Below are 13,401 nucleotides of genomic sequence, written 5' to 3'. Positions count from 1 at the left end.
GGGAATTGGGAGGGTAGTAGAGCTGATGTTCGTTTGTTTCCTTCTAACTTTTATCTTCACCATTAACAAATTATCAAAGTTAGTCATAGAAATGGATTGAATTTATCCATAGGTTTTGAAATATTTTAGTAGTGATGAAGAAACATCCTCATGTCAACAAAACTATTTTTATAAAGCTATTTGGTACTGACTGATTAAAACTATGGTGCTCAAATGGTGGTAGTGCTCACCAGAGATTCGAGGGTGGGGAGAGACTTACATCTTAGGGATATGGTGAGCATTGTAGAGGGGAAGGGCTTACCTCTCACCCTTCTAAGCCAGAGGCAAAGATATAAAATATAACTAAATGTCAAAAAAACCCAAAAACCATAACAAAACAAAACAAAACAAAACAAAACAAAAAACGTTCATCGAGTGGCGGGCAGGTGGAAGGGGGAGGAGGGGATAGGTGTACACTTACATAATGAGTGTGACACGCACCACCTGGAGGATGGACACGCTTGAAGCTCTGACATGGGGGGTGGGGGTATGGCAAGGGCAATATATGTAACCTTAACAATATTTGTACCCCCATAATATGATGAAAAAATAAAAATAAATAAAGTTTGTTACTCCCTAAAAAAAAAAAAGCTGTTAAGAGAGAACAGAAAAGTCTGAAGTGTTGGAAATAAACAATTGAAATCAATAAATTTGTGTTTTAATTTTTAAGGATTAAATATTTTCTTTTAATAACATTTAGGCCATCCCCCTAAAATATTATGGAAACAAATCAAGCACATTTTTACTTCCCCTAACAAATTTGTATTACCCCTTCAGTTTGCTATCTGTGATTTGTATAAGTGAAGATTTACCTTTTTTCTTCACAGAGGTTTATATGCATATACTGTTGTGAATTACAGTGCTTAAAGCAAGATTCAGGCAAATTTTTCTCAGTGAGTGAAGTTGATGATCCATTTGGACTGGCAATCATGTCACTTTACTGGCTAATTTAGCAGAATAACTATTTCCGCTTGTGAACTTTCAGAAAGTTGAAGCCAAATAAAGTATGCCAAAATTTGGACTTTGAGTGCTATCTTAATCTGAAAGTTGAAATTTTTACCTTAGTACATACATCTTTTACTACAGCAACCAGAAAAAAATTTCCACTCCGAGCCTCCAAATGGAAGCTGAGATCCAGTTGAACCTCAAATGTTTGAGTACCATGGTTTAGGATGCTATAAGCAGCTTCTCATCAGAGCCAAGTCTCCAAAGCCCATCTAAAAAAAAGAAGAAAAAAAAAAACTTCTGTGGATGTAGGAGACGGAACCCTACAAGTAAATAGTTTCAAACTAAATATGGATGAATTTATACATGTATATTATAGTATGGTGTTCTTATATAAATATAGTTTTCTTATAACATATATAGCATAGTGTCCTTTCCTTATTGACCCCCAGAAATCCTGACTTTGTGCTCTTGTCCAGGATCAACTAATTTTATACTGAGAAAACAAATAAATTCCAATGGCAAGAATCCTCAGTAGAATTCTCAGTAGAATCCTCTTTTGGCTTCCAAAAATGCACATCTTGGCATTTTTAGTAGAAGCAATCTATCTGATTTCAGTAATGCTTATGGTATGCCCATAGCACAAATAGATGTAATATTAAATGCAAAGCAGTCTAAGCAAATTATAGTGTTTAAGTACTGCTATGTTAATAACATAGTGGCCCTTACAAAACACTGTGGTACTGTAAATCACAAGTTTAATACTTATTACCAACCAACACAGTGAAAGTATGTTACAGTAATTATTAGCTTAAGCTCATTAATTCAGATCTTAATTGGAGTCATAATCAGTTGAAAATGAATGGCACTGATAGTAACCATGGATATTGGAATTGATAGGTGATTTATTTTTATGAAAAAAGTAACATAAATACTGTCCTAGTGAAACAAACTTTTTTAATACTTAAGAACCCCTCACTTAAATGTTTGTAATTGATATTTCTAATGGTCTTTTTTCCATTAAGATAGACCATGCATCTTTAAAATGATGCTTTTTAAAGAATTTCTTAAGTATAGATACCTGAACATTGTTATTTTTTCTAAAGTGATTTTTATTTTAGACTTTTCACTAAGTCAAACTGACCCTGTATTTAGCTTGTGATAGTTATATAGTACCTTTTCCATTTAATACCTGAGAATTGTTGAAAATGCGTATTCTTACAATCATAGCTGTTTTAATTAGCATCTTTACAAATCTATCATCCTAACTAGAGTATAAACTCCAGGATTGTAGAGGACTTAGTATCCAGTACTTAGTACAAACACCACAATTACAGAGAACTTAGTATCTAACACATAGTAGAAACTCAGTTTCTTGAATGATTGCATGGCGAATGAATAAATGAATAACTAGTTTCCCTTCATTCTTTTAAACCTATAGTTAAGTAGGTTATCTTGAGCTTACAATGGATTCCAAATAATCTCATTGAAAGTATAACTGAACTTTGTTATGTCCCGAATTACAGCCATATAAAATGAAACCAATGAATGTCAAAATACTATCGATATTTGCTAATATGGATTTATCTTTCCTGAGCTCACTGAATTTTCTGTGTATCCAAAAACAAGAAAATTATCATTGCAGATGTTGAAGAACAATTCTAGTGGTGAAATAACCTGTATGACACTAATTTCAAAAGATAAAAGTTGTGTTTTTCATTCAGTAAGTTTGCTTTATTTATTTTTTATAGGTAAAAGTAAATTACTTCCTAGATTCTTTGTTGTTCTTGATGCTTGCTTCTAAAATTTTTTTCTTGTGGGTTGTCTAGATATTTGAATGCTATCAAATTAACCTTTCCCTGAAAATGATTAATGTATAAGCTACATTTATTTTATTTCACTTAATTAGTCTAGCTCCAAATTGAAACCTGATATATACATCAGTATGTGTGTGTGTATGTATTTCCATATCTGAAAGAATAATAATCCTTTATTTTCAACCTATAAGACACTAGTAATTCACTCTGTCACATCATTTATACAATTCATCTCTTAATTTTTTGGCATGCTGATATGCAGTACAGGGTTGAAAGCATTGTGAAATGTAGATAAATGTCGTCTACCCAGCTCCCTTTATCCACTATCTGTTATCTCAGAAAAGCTATTGTATTAGCATAGTAAGATCTGTGCCATGCAGATTCATCTGACTATTATGTAATTCCTTCCTTTGAGTGTTCTTAAATCAATAACATGATTATGTTTGCAAATATGTATCCAAGATAAAAGTCAGGCAACACACCAAAACTTGTCCAGGACATCTACTTTACCTTCTACCCTTTAAACAATGGTACCTTATTTAGAGTGCTTTTCATGGGCCTTATATAGCTCAGATGATTTTCCACTTAGTGAATATAACTAGTACATTGATGAGGGGCCCCCTTTTCTTGAGCCATTTGCTAACTCTTCTCACTTTAGTTGAGGTATAGGAAAATAACATCTTTTAGTAAAAATCAACTAAATACTTAAAGTGAAGGCTTACAATTTCCCACTTTTTTTTTCTAATTTGAGATTATATTATAGGAAAATGAATAGTATTAAACCTTTTAATTCTATTTTTTTTCTTATTCTTTGACTTAATACATGACTTTCTCTTTTTCTCTTTATGTATTTGAAATGTTCTAACTATACTTTTAAAATATATAATTAATTTAGCAGATATTTAAGGGTGCTAATTATGTTGTAAATCCATTTATAAGCATAACAGTCTTTTTTTGCATTTGACTCCTCTCTAATATAAAATTCTTATCTGTGGTATAAGTATAGTAGTTCTTGAATTCTTTTTTTCCTTGTGTTTATTCAAAATAGCTCTACTCATCTGTTAGCTTTTTTACTTCAAATATTTTTGTTTCCAAAAGTGTTAGGCAATCCATTCTAAATTATTCATGGAAGCAGTTGACAGTTCAAGTTAAAACTTAGAGCAATCCTCAAGTCTCATTTGTTTAAGTTGAAATTCATCAAATCTTTTGCCACAGCTGATTGACAAGAAGTAAAATAGATTAGCTTTAATTTCATCTTTTATATTTATAATCCTTTGGTGAAGGTAAGGTAAAGGGTACTAGTAAGTGAAAGACAAAGTAGGTGCCAGGCAATTTTCTAAGTACATCACGTATTTTAACTCTTTTAATCCTCATGAAGTCTATGAGATTTGAGCTGTTATTATTCCTGTACTATAAGAGCAATAGGAAACTAAGGCACAGTGCTTAATAGCTTGTTCTATAGCTGATAAATGGTAAAGCCAGGACACAAATTCAGGCAGTCTGACTCCAATATACATTTCCATAAATCATAACTCTTACAATCAGTGTTCAAAAATAATATGATTTCATTCTTTCTTCCTCTATCTTTTGCCTTTTTCTCTGGGTCCTGCCCTCAGCTGTTAAGCATTTGTTTACTGTAAAACTTTCTGTCCTCACTTAGATCTGTACCCATATTAGGTTGACTCACTTGGGTTTTGGGACACCCAGCAGGTGAGGTGCCCCTGACAGAGGCACATTTTGTCAGCATGTCTGTGTCCTCGTCCCATAATCTCTATCAGCTTTTCTCCCTACAGACTAGCTGGGCCATATGAGATACTCATAGTTGTCCCCTCCACACCTAACCTTCAGAGGCTGGACCACACCTAAGTATCTGGTTTCTCAGGTCCCTTTCATTGAGGTTGTACCTGTCCCAGAGTTTTGTGGTTCCTAGCATAAAACACATTTAGCACCAGGTCTCTCAGAGAGAGAACTGTTATAATCCCTTTTTCCTCCACTGAGGTTTGTTGCCTAATATCCAGGGAAAAAGATGAATGTTGGGGGTTCTGAAGCATCCTTTATTCCTTTTAGATACCCATTATAAGAAAGTTGGAGTGAAGTTGAAGGGAGAAGTTAACAGGTACATGGATATCATTTAGGAGTCACTGTTTATTCAGTTGGCATGTTGATGTAAGTGGGTTAGACAGAAGTAAGAGGATTGTCCTTTCTGGCCCTCTTCATGAATTGGCTACTCATTGTAACATACAATGTTATTTCCCTCTTAGATTTAAACATTCAAAATTTCTTTCCATTATAATATTTAAAATATTCCTCTAGGAAATTTGAGTTTTCTGTGTGTGAGATTTAATAGTTCTACATCTTTCATAATGTAGTATTTAAAAATATATTAAGTGCACATATAGTCATAACATTCATCGGCTGTCAGGCAGGTGGGATGGGGAGGAGGGGATGGGTATATTCACACCTAATGGGTGCGTTGTGCACCGTCTGGGGGATGGACACGCCTGAAGCTCTGATTTGGGTGGGGCAAAGACAATATATGTAACCTAAACATTTGTACCCCTGTAATGTGCTGAAATAAAAAGAAAAAAATAATCAAGAAATATTTATGTCTGTATAATCTTTTAACATATTAGCTCTAATGTTAGAATGCTATTTTTTTTTTTTTTTTTTTTTTTTTTTTTTTTTTTTGAGACAGAGTCTCACTTTGTTGCCCAGGCTAGAGTGAGTGCCGTGGCGTCAGCCTAGCTCACAGCAACCTCAAACTCCTGGGCTCGAGTGATCCTTCTGCCTCAGCCTCCCGGGTAGCTGGGACTACAGGCATGCGCCACCATGCCCGGCTAATTTTTTATATATATATCAGTTGGCCAATTAATTTCTTTGTATTTATAGTAGAGACGGGGTCTCACTCTTGCTCAGGCTGGTTTTGAACTCCTGACCTTGAGCAATCCGCCCGCCTCGGCCTCCCAAGAGCTAGGATTACAGGCGTGAGCCACAGCGCCCGGCCAGAATGCTATTTTTAAGAAGAAAATTAATCTGTTTTGCCTGAATGCATTGCTTTATTGTATATTTTTCCTCAAGTTCTTATTTAGTAAAAAAAAAAAAATTCACTCAAGAACACTCAGTCATTTATCCTAGCCATCTGTCTTATTTCCCTCAGCAGTGATTTGTCCTTTATAATCCCCTTGATTCCATGTCTGCAAGAACTTGATTGCTAAATATTTTTAACCTTTCCTTTGAATATAGTTTTATCTGTGTCATATTACATAGCATCAACTATTTGCTTCTCAGTTTTAATGCTTCCGATAAATGTGTGCTAATTCATTTTTAACTTTTTAACAAAGAAGGAATTCTCCCTTATTTTCCTAATAGCTAAGTAATAACTGTTTTTGTTTCATATGTATTCAACTGTATTCTTTATGGATTTAGAAGCCAGTTTATATCCATTTTATTTGTTTTCAGTAAAATGTTCATGAAATACAGATGGACTGATACCTGTTTAACCATTATTAGGCCTCCGCTGGCTGACTATCATGTATTTTCTTAATGATTTAAATATATTCTATTCTCTACAAACACAAATTTTAAGACCAACTCAAAGGTACAGGTTTTCTATTCAATCATCTATTTCCAGTATAAATTAAACATTAGGAAGCTGACATACATATTGAATGCCCACAGGTGTGCAATCCTGGGAGTAGCTGAGGGGAAGCTAGTGCAATCTAAGGAGTGAACTGAGCTCTACTGGAAATAGCCTTAGCTTCCTCTAGTCGAGTCCCCAGTCTGCCATTTCCTGGCTCTGTGACTGAATAAGTCACTTAACTTCATGGTGACTTTAAAGTAGGGAAGATGATAAAATCTGCCTAGAATCATTATTATATGAAATGGCATAGTATTTACAAAAGCATTTAATAACTACATAGTACTATAAAGATATACACTATTGTTATTATTCAGAATTGTAACACACAAGTATGATTATCCTTTTATCAATTTATCCCTTTAGTAACTTTTATCAATTCAAAAAATATTTACTGAACATTCACAACATGAAGGGTGGTGCTATTCTAAGCCATGTGAATAGATCAGTGACAAAGAAAATCAAAGCCTCTGTACTGAAGAGCTTACATTCTAAAAGTGGAGGGTGACAGAAAATAAACATGAAGACAAATGATAAAGTAAATTCAAATAGGGATTAGTGTTTTCTCATCCTGTGTGACATTAGGTGGTCCTTTTGAACTGAATTTCCCCATCTGTTAATAAATATTATAATAACCTAGCTACTATCTAAAGATGTAGTGGTGATACAGTATATATAAATGTGTTTTATAGACATTATAAAGTATTAGTTGTTTCTCTTTTTTGTTTTTTAGCACAATTTTGGGTATTCACCATAGTATGTACCTTGAGGGATGCAGAAATGAAAGATATAGTTCTCTGTTGCTTTCAAGGAACTTACTGTCAATTTAGAAAGGCATGTCTAATGGACCTAAAATGGTAGCAAAGAGTATAAGATATAGTAATATATAGTTATTGGCTAAATTGTTCAGATATTACTAAGTGAGACACAAATATACATGAAAGTAAGACATCATATTTTCTGTTTTTATTAGATTGAATTTATTGAAACTTCAGAAACTATATTTTATATGTTTCTTTTCAAGATCAGGATAAAATTTTTATTTTACTTGAAAACTTGAGTTTTCTTTGTTCTTATAGAAGCAATGAAATACTAGTACAGAAGCAAGTTGATTTTATCATACTATCTGTTATTTGTGAGGAAAAATTACTTTCTAAAAATACACTTCATGATTTTTTTTCAAGCTAGCTCTAACTCACTCTAGTGTTAAAGCCTGTATCACCTTCAGAGAAAATTCTGTTTAAAATATATTGTCATTAAATACAAACTTTTATTTTCTCAGTTTAGCAGCATTATCTTGATTCTGTTATCCTAAGATAAAAACATTCCTTGGTGACTGTCCTCTTGCTTTTTCTTAAAATTGTTTGATTCAGATGTAGTTATTTATAAAGAAGTTTGGCATATTGAAGAGTAATTGTCTGGAGCCAAACTTCCTGATTGAATTTGTTACTTACTAACTATATACTCTTTACCTGTGCTTCAATTTTCTCATCTATACAATGAGGCTAATGAAAATAGCTACTCACTGATGTTAATATATGTAAAGCACTTAGAATAGTGCCTGACAGGTAGCAGATAATATGTATTGTATGTGATAGTTCTCCTGTACTTCAATTCTCTATAAAGTTGTACCTATTTTTACTCTCACAGTATCCTAGATATCTTAGTGTAAAACACGAGATTGTAAAAATGTGAGATTCTCATTCGTTCTTCACATAAGAAAAATATCTAGCCTAAATATCTAATACTCCTATAAAATTAATTAAAAATTTGACCTAACAGTAAAACTTAATCACAAGGCTAAACAGTAGGTCAAATTTTTACTAAAGTTTATTTTCACAAGTTTTTCTCTAAATATCAAGAAAAGTACTCAAAAGTTTGTAGGTCATAATTGTTATTTGGTAAATTACAACTTCATTTTGATTTTAAAAGTTTCTGTGAAACTTTTTTGTGTAGCAGTTTCATTATATGAAAGGAGGTAATATCACATGTAAAAAGTGATTTTATTCACCTGCTCATGCTGACAAGTATTACCCATCACCTATAGTTATTTAAGGCCAGTATTTTGAATATAATAGTAACATGGTACTACATGAAGAAAAATGTTTCTCTGTTTACTAAGCCAGAAGAAATACATCCAGTTGACCTAAAAACTGTATCATGTTTTGTAGTTATCAGTTTAAAAGAAAGTCAAGAATTATAATTTTATAATATTTGCATTTAATTCAATCATCCAAAAATTCACTCCTACTTCTAATTTTAGAAATGCCATTGCAAGAGTGCCTTTAAATGAAACTGTGCTGGCAAAAATTATTCCTGTGGTGAATATATGATTCTTGTCTGTTGAATCAGAAGCCGAAGATGGATCAGTTAATACCGTGCAAAGTCGTACTTCTCCATCTTCTCAGCAAAATGAAACGGTATTGCAAAGATCAATAGAGTGGTTGTAAAGTTAGCAAGTGTCTGAATCAAGTTTTATTTACGTAAGATGATGACTTAGCCAAAGTAAGAACATTCTGCCTTAATTATAGGATTAATATCTAGAAATAGTAATGACCTGTTAAAGGAAAACAGGTGAAATTCAAATATTCTTTGAAATTCATATTGTTAGCATTAGTAAGATTCAAGTCTTGTTAATAACTTTAATGATGTCAGAATATGTTCACTATAACAAATTATTAGCTGTATCAAAAGAAATATGACTGAAACCCAGTTTGAGTCAATAAATGTTTATCTCCTGTAGCATACCTTACAATCTATCTTTGACCATAAGATACATGACTATAACATATTCAAAGATAAATATTCTAAGGATACTAAGTGATTGATTACATGTTAGTCAGTATGTACTGTAAATAATGTAGTCAGATCTAGTTTCTAAATAGAATATTTTATTGCAAAAATATTTTCTTTCCCTACATATACTGTTAACCTTACCAGCAGACTAATAAACCTTAATCTTACTCTTAGAGATTCATAGTGGGCATCCAAAAAGAATCCTATTTCTAAAAACATTTATAGAAAATCAGCCTTATTTCTGTCTGCTATTAGAAAAAAATATATATATAATGACCATCTTTACTGTAATTGACCTTTCTTGAAAGTGTATATAAGTTTATTTTAATTTTCTGGTATTATATGATATCCTATGTCCTATATTTTCTAAAACCATCTTACTATATTACCTGAGACCAAGGTGAATAATGATGAGCTGAAAGCTGTAGTGGAAGTGGATCCATCTCAACCTTTGCATGAATTAGCAGCAAAGTTTGTCATTATTATTCCAGCAATATTGGACCATTTGAAACAAATCGGCAAGGTAAAGAAGCTGGATAGATGGGTTCCACCTGAACCAAACAAATGTCAGCAGAGAAATAATCTCAAAGCTTGCCTTTCTTTACTGTCATGACATAAAGGCGAATTGTTTCTTCACTGTCTTGTTACATGTGATGAAAAATGGATATTTTTGACAATCACCAGTGTTCAGGGCAATGGTTGGATAAAGATGAAGTGCAAAAACACAGTCCAAAACCAAATATTCACCACAAAAAGCTAACGGTATCTGTTTGATGGTCCAGTGCTTGTATTATCCACTATAGCCTCAAGAAAACTGGTCAATCAATTACAGCGGATACCTACTGCAACCAACTGGACAAAACAATGAGGATGCTTACAATTAAGCAGCCAAGATTAGTTAATAAAGACAGGCCAGTCCTCTTGCAAGACAATGCTCAACCATGTGTCATACGAACAACACTGATCAAACTGTAGAAACTGAACTTAGAAACTGTCTGTCATCCATTGTATTCACCAAACCATGCACCAACTAACTACTACTGCTTCCAGGCTTTGGACCACTTCTTGCAAGGAACAATATTCAATTCTCAAAAAGCTGTGGAAGATGCCTTTTTTGATTTCATCACTACGCACTCTCTAGGCTTCTTCACTGCTGGCATAAACAAACTGCTGTTAAGTTGGCAAAACTGTGTGGATAGTTTAGGTGCATACTTTGATTAATTGTGCATACTTTGATTAATTAACTGCTTCTTGTTTTAGATACAATAAACTACACTTTTGATTCAAAATCAGACATTTCATATTTAATGACCTAATAAGTGATGGAGAGAAAATGAAGGATTAGTATAACATATATGATAAACATGTTTTCTAAATTATAGGTATTCTAGTATAACATACTTGGTATAAAATTAAGAAATGGAATAGAGAATATTGTTCAAAGAAAATAATTTATCTTGATTATTTGTGCAAATTTAGTATGATTAGATAACTAATCACTGTTTTAGAATACAGAAAGCTGAATTTGTGTAAATAAAATCAAAGTCTGATTAATTCTGAACATTTTTACCTTATTATAAACTACTATAATCCAAGCCCTATCCCTAAGAGGCTACTGAGTCTTCTTAGTCAAGAGCTCTTTGTGTGCCTTCTTCTTAATGTAGAAGTAATCCCAGTATATGTCAATGAGGACAAGGGTGCAATATGCTTGGTTGTTGAGAGCATAAATTGAAGTCATAAACATGATGATTTGAATATCAGCAACACTTTAGTAACATTTTGACTTTGGATGAATCACTCTACTTCTATGTCTTTATTTTCTTATTCCTGAAGAGTTGTGAACATTACATTAATGTATGTAAAGTCCTTAACACAAAGCTTAGTAAATACTGAGCATCCAATAAAGGTTAGCTATTGTTGCTAACAATAGCAATGATATACCAGTGGCTAAAGAGGGAGAGATAAGAGTAATGAGATCCAGGCAGTTCCTTCCTCCCTCTTCAAGGTAATAGTGTCTCATTCTGATTTCAAAGGAAAGAATTCTGCTTGTGACAGAGTACACTAATTGATTTAATACTTTCATAGTTTGTTTTTTGTTGTTGTTGCTGTTGTTGTTTTAAAGAGACAGGGTCCTGCTCTATCACCCAGGCTGGAATGCAGTGGCCTAATCACAGGTCACTATAACCTTGAACTGCAACTCCTGGGCTGAAGCAATCCTCCTACCTCAGCCTCCAGAGTAGTTGGGACTACAGGCATACACCACCATGCACAGCTAATTTTTTTTATTTTTTGTAGAAGAGGGTGTCTCACTATTTGTTGCCCAGGCTGGTCTTGAACTCTTAGCCTCAAGCAGTCCTCCTGCCTCAGCCTCCCAAAGTGCTGTGATTACAGATGTGACCCACCACACCCAGCTAATACCTTTATAATTATGAGTAACACACAACTCAGATGCCTGCCATGTTTTTCTGTATACTGTTAGTGAATTAGCAGAATTTGCTAAGAGTTTAGAAGTTGCGATGACTCAGACTTTCCAAGGCTATAAAAGACTACTGCAAAGACATTGGAAATGGCAAGAATTGTTGCAATGAGAGAAAAGGAGAGGATTCTGTGGTCTTGTTGAATCCTATTCAACTGAGGTAGCCATTATTGCTGGTAATTTGGATCAAGCCTTGCTGTAGTGCTGCTGACCTCAACAGCATAGTAATAATATAGATGTTCATTGGGCTTCAGAACCAAAATATACTAAGAAATTAGGGTTGTTTATGTATAAAAACAAATTATTTATGTAAACAAAGAGTAAGTCTCTCTGAAGTCCATTATTAAATAAGCATCAAAAGAAAAATGAAAAAAAAATGTTATGTGAAGGCAACATTCTAAGTACCTTAGTAATTTTATTGTATTTAGTATATACCCAGTCTTTGTTCTTGCCTGCCATATCATACATGATTTTTTGAGATCAAGTTGGTTTTTAAATCCATATGTTTTATGGTTCTTAGCTAAGATTGCTTTCTATTCATTATCTTTTGGGGAACTTTTGGGTCAGAAGTGCCATTGACCAGCACCTACCTTCAGGATTAAAAATAACAAAATAACTTGAAATAGCCTCTTGTTAGAAAAAATAAATACAACTCCTCTCTGTATCCTTTTAACTTCTCCCTAGAGCATCATTTTTTAAAAAATATACAACATACAAGGGACATATTATACTTTGCAACCCAGTCCACATATGCATATGTGTACATAACAGAAAAATTTACAAAACAATATTTAAAACATTTGATTTCTTTTCTAACTCTATTGCATCTTAAAACAAAATAAAAACAACCCACTAATAGGTCATCATTTTCAGTTTTTAAGATACTGCTCTAGAATAGATTACTCTTGCATTTCTCCCTTACCCAAATAACTCTCATACCTCAAATATAAAAGCCTGAGAAAATGTCCCATTTTCACCTATGATTATAGTTAAACTAAAGATTGTAAATCACTACATGTTGTTGGAGTTTTTTAAGGCAAGACTTTAAGATAAGTAAATATATTGTTCTAATAAAGCAATTCAAACTTAGAAGCAACTAGATTTTTTTAAATTGGCATTCTGTATGAACTCAATAAATAATTCTTAACTGATTATAGATCATTTCCTTGGAAGTAACTGAACTTACAGAGGACATTAAGTGTTCAGTTACATTCAGTTACATCTTCAGGCTCCACTTCTAACTCTAGTTCTCTTGCTCTTTTCACTGCATCTTCAGTTACTTCCTCCACTGAGGTCTTAAGAACCTCAAAGTCATGCACACGAATTGAAATAAACTTCTTCCAAACTCCTGTTAATGTTGATATTTGACTTCCATGAATCACAGATGTTCTTAAATGGCATCTAGAATGCTGAATCTTTTCCAGAAAGTTTTCAATTGACTTTGCCCAGATCCATCTGAGGAATCACTATCTATGGCAGCTATAGCCTTACAAAATGTATTTCTTAAATAATAAGACTTCAAAGTCAAAATTATTCCTTGATCTATGTGCTGCAGAATGGATGTTGTGTTAACAGGCATGAAAACAAAATTAATCTCTTTGTACATCTCCATCAGAGCTCTTGGGTGACTAGGTGTGTTATCAATAAGCAGTAATATTTTGAAAGGAATCTTCTTCTGGGCAGTAGGTCTC

General features: G+C 33.2%; 1 protein-coding gene across 2 annotated transcripts in view; it reads left to right on the top strand.

The window, feature by feature from the left end:
• RSRC1 (arginine and serine rich coiled-coil 1) overlaps positions 1–13,401 on the top strand; it is a 412,093-nt gene that overhangs the window by 331,212 nt on the left and 67,480 nt on the right. The gene's annotated exons all lie outside the window — the stretch shown is intronic.

The sequence above is a fragment of the Microcebus murinus genome, chromosome 1, assembly GCF_040939455.1.
Source record: "Microcebus murinus isolate Inina chromosome 1, M.murinus_Inina_mat1.0, whole genome shotgun sequence".
NCBI classification, from domain to species: domain Eukaryota; kingdom Metazoa; phylum Chordata; class Mammalia; order Primates; family Cheirogaleidae; genus Microcebus; species Microcebus murinus.
The sequence above is the reverse complement of the archived record's forward strand: the minus strand, read 5'-3'. Positions and strand labels throughout refer to the sequence as shown.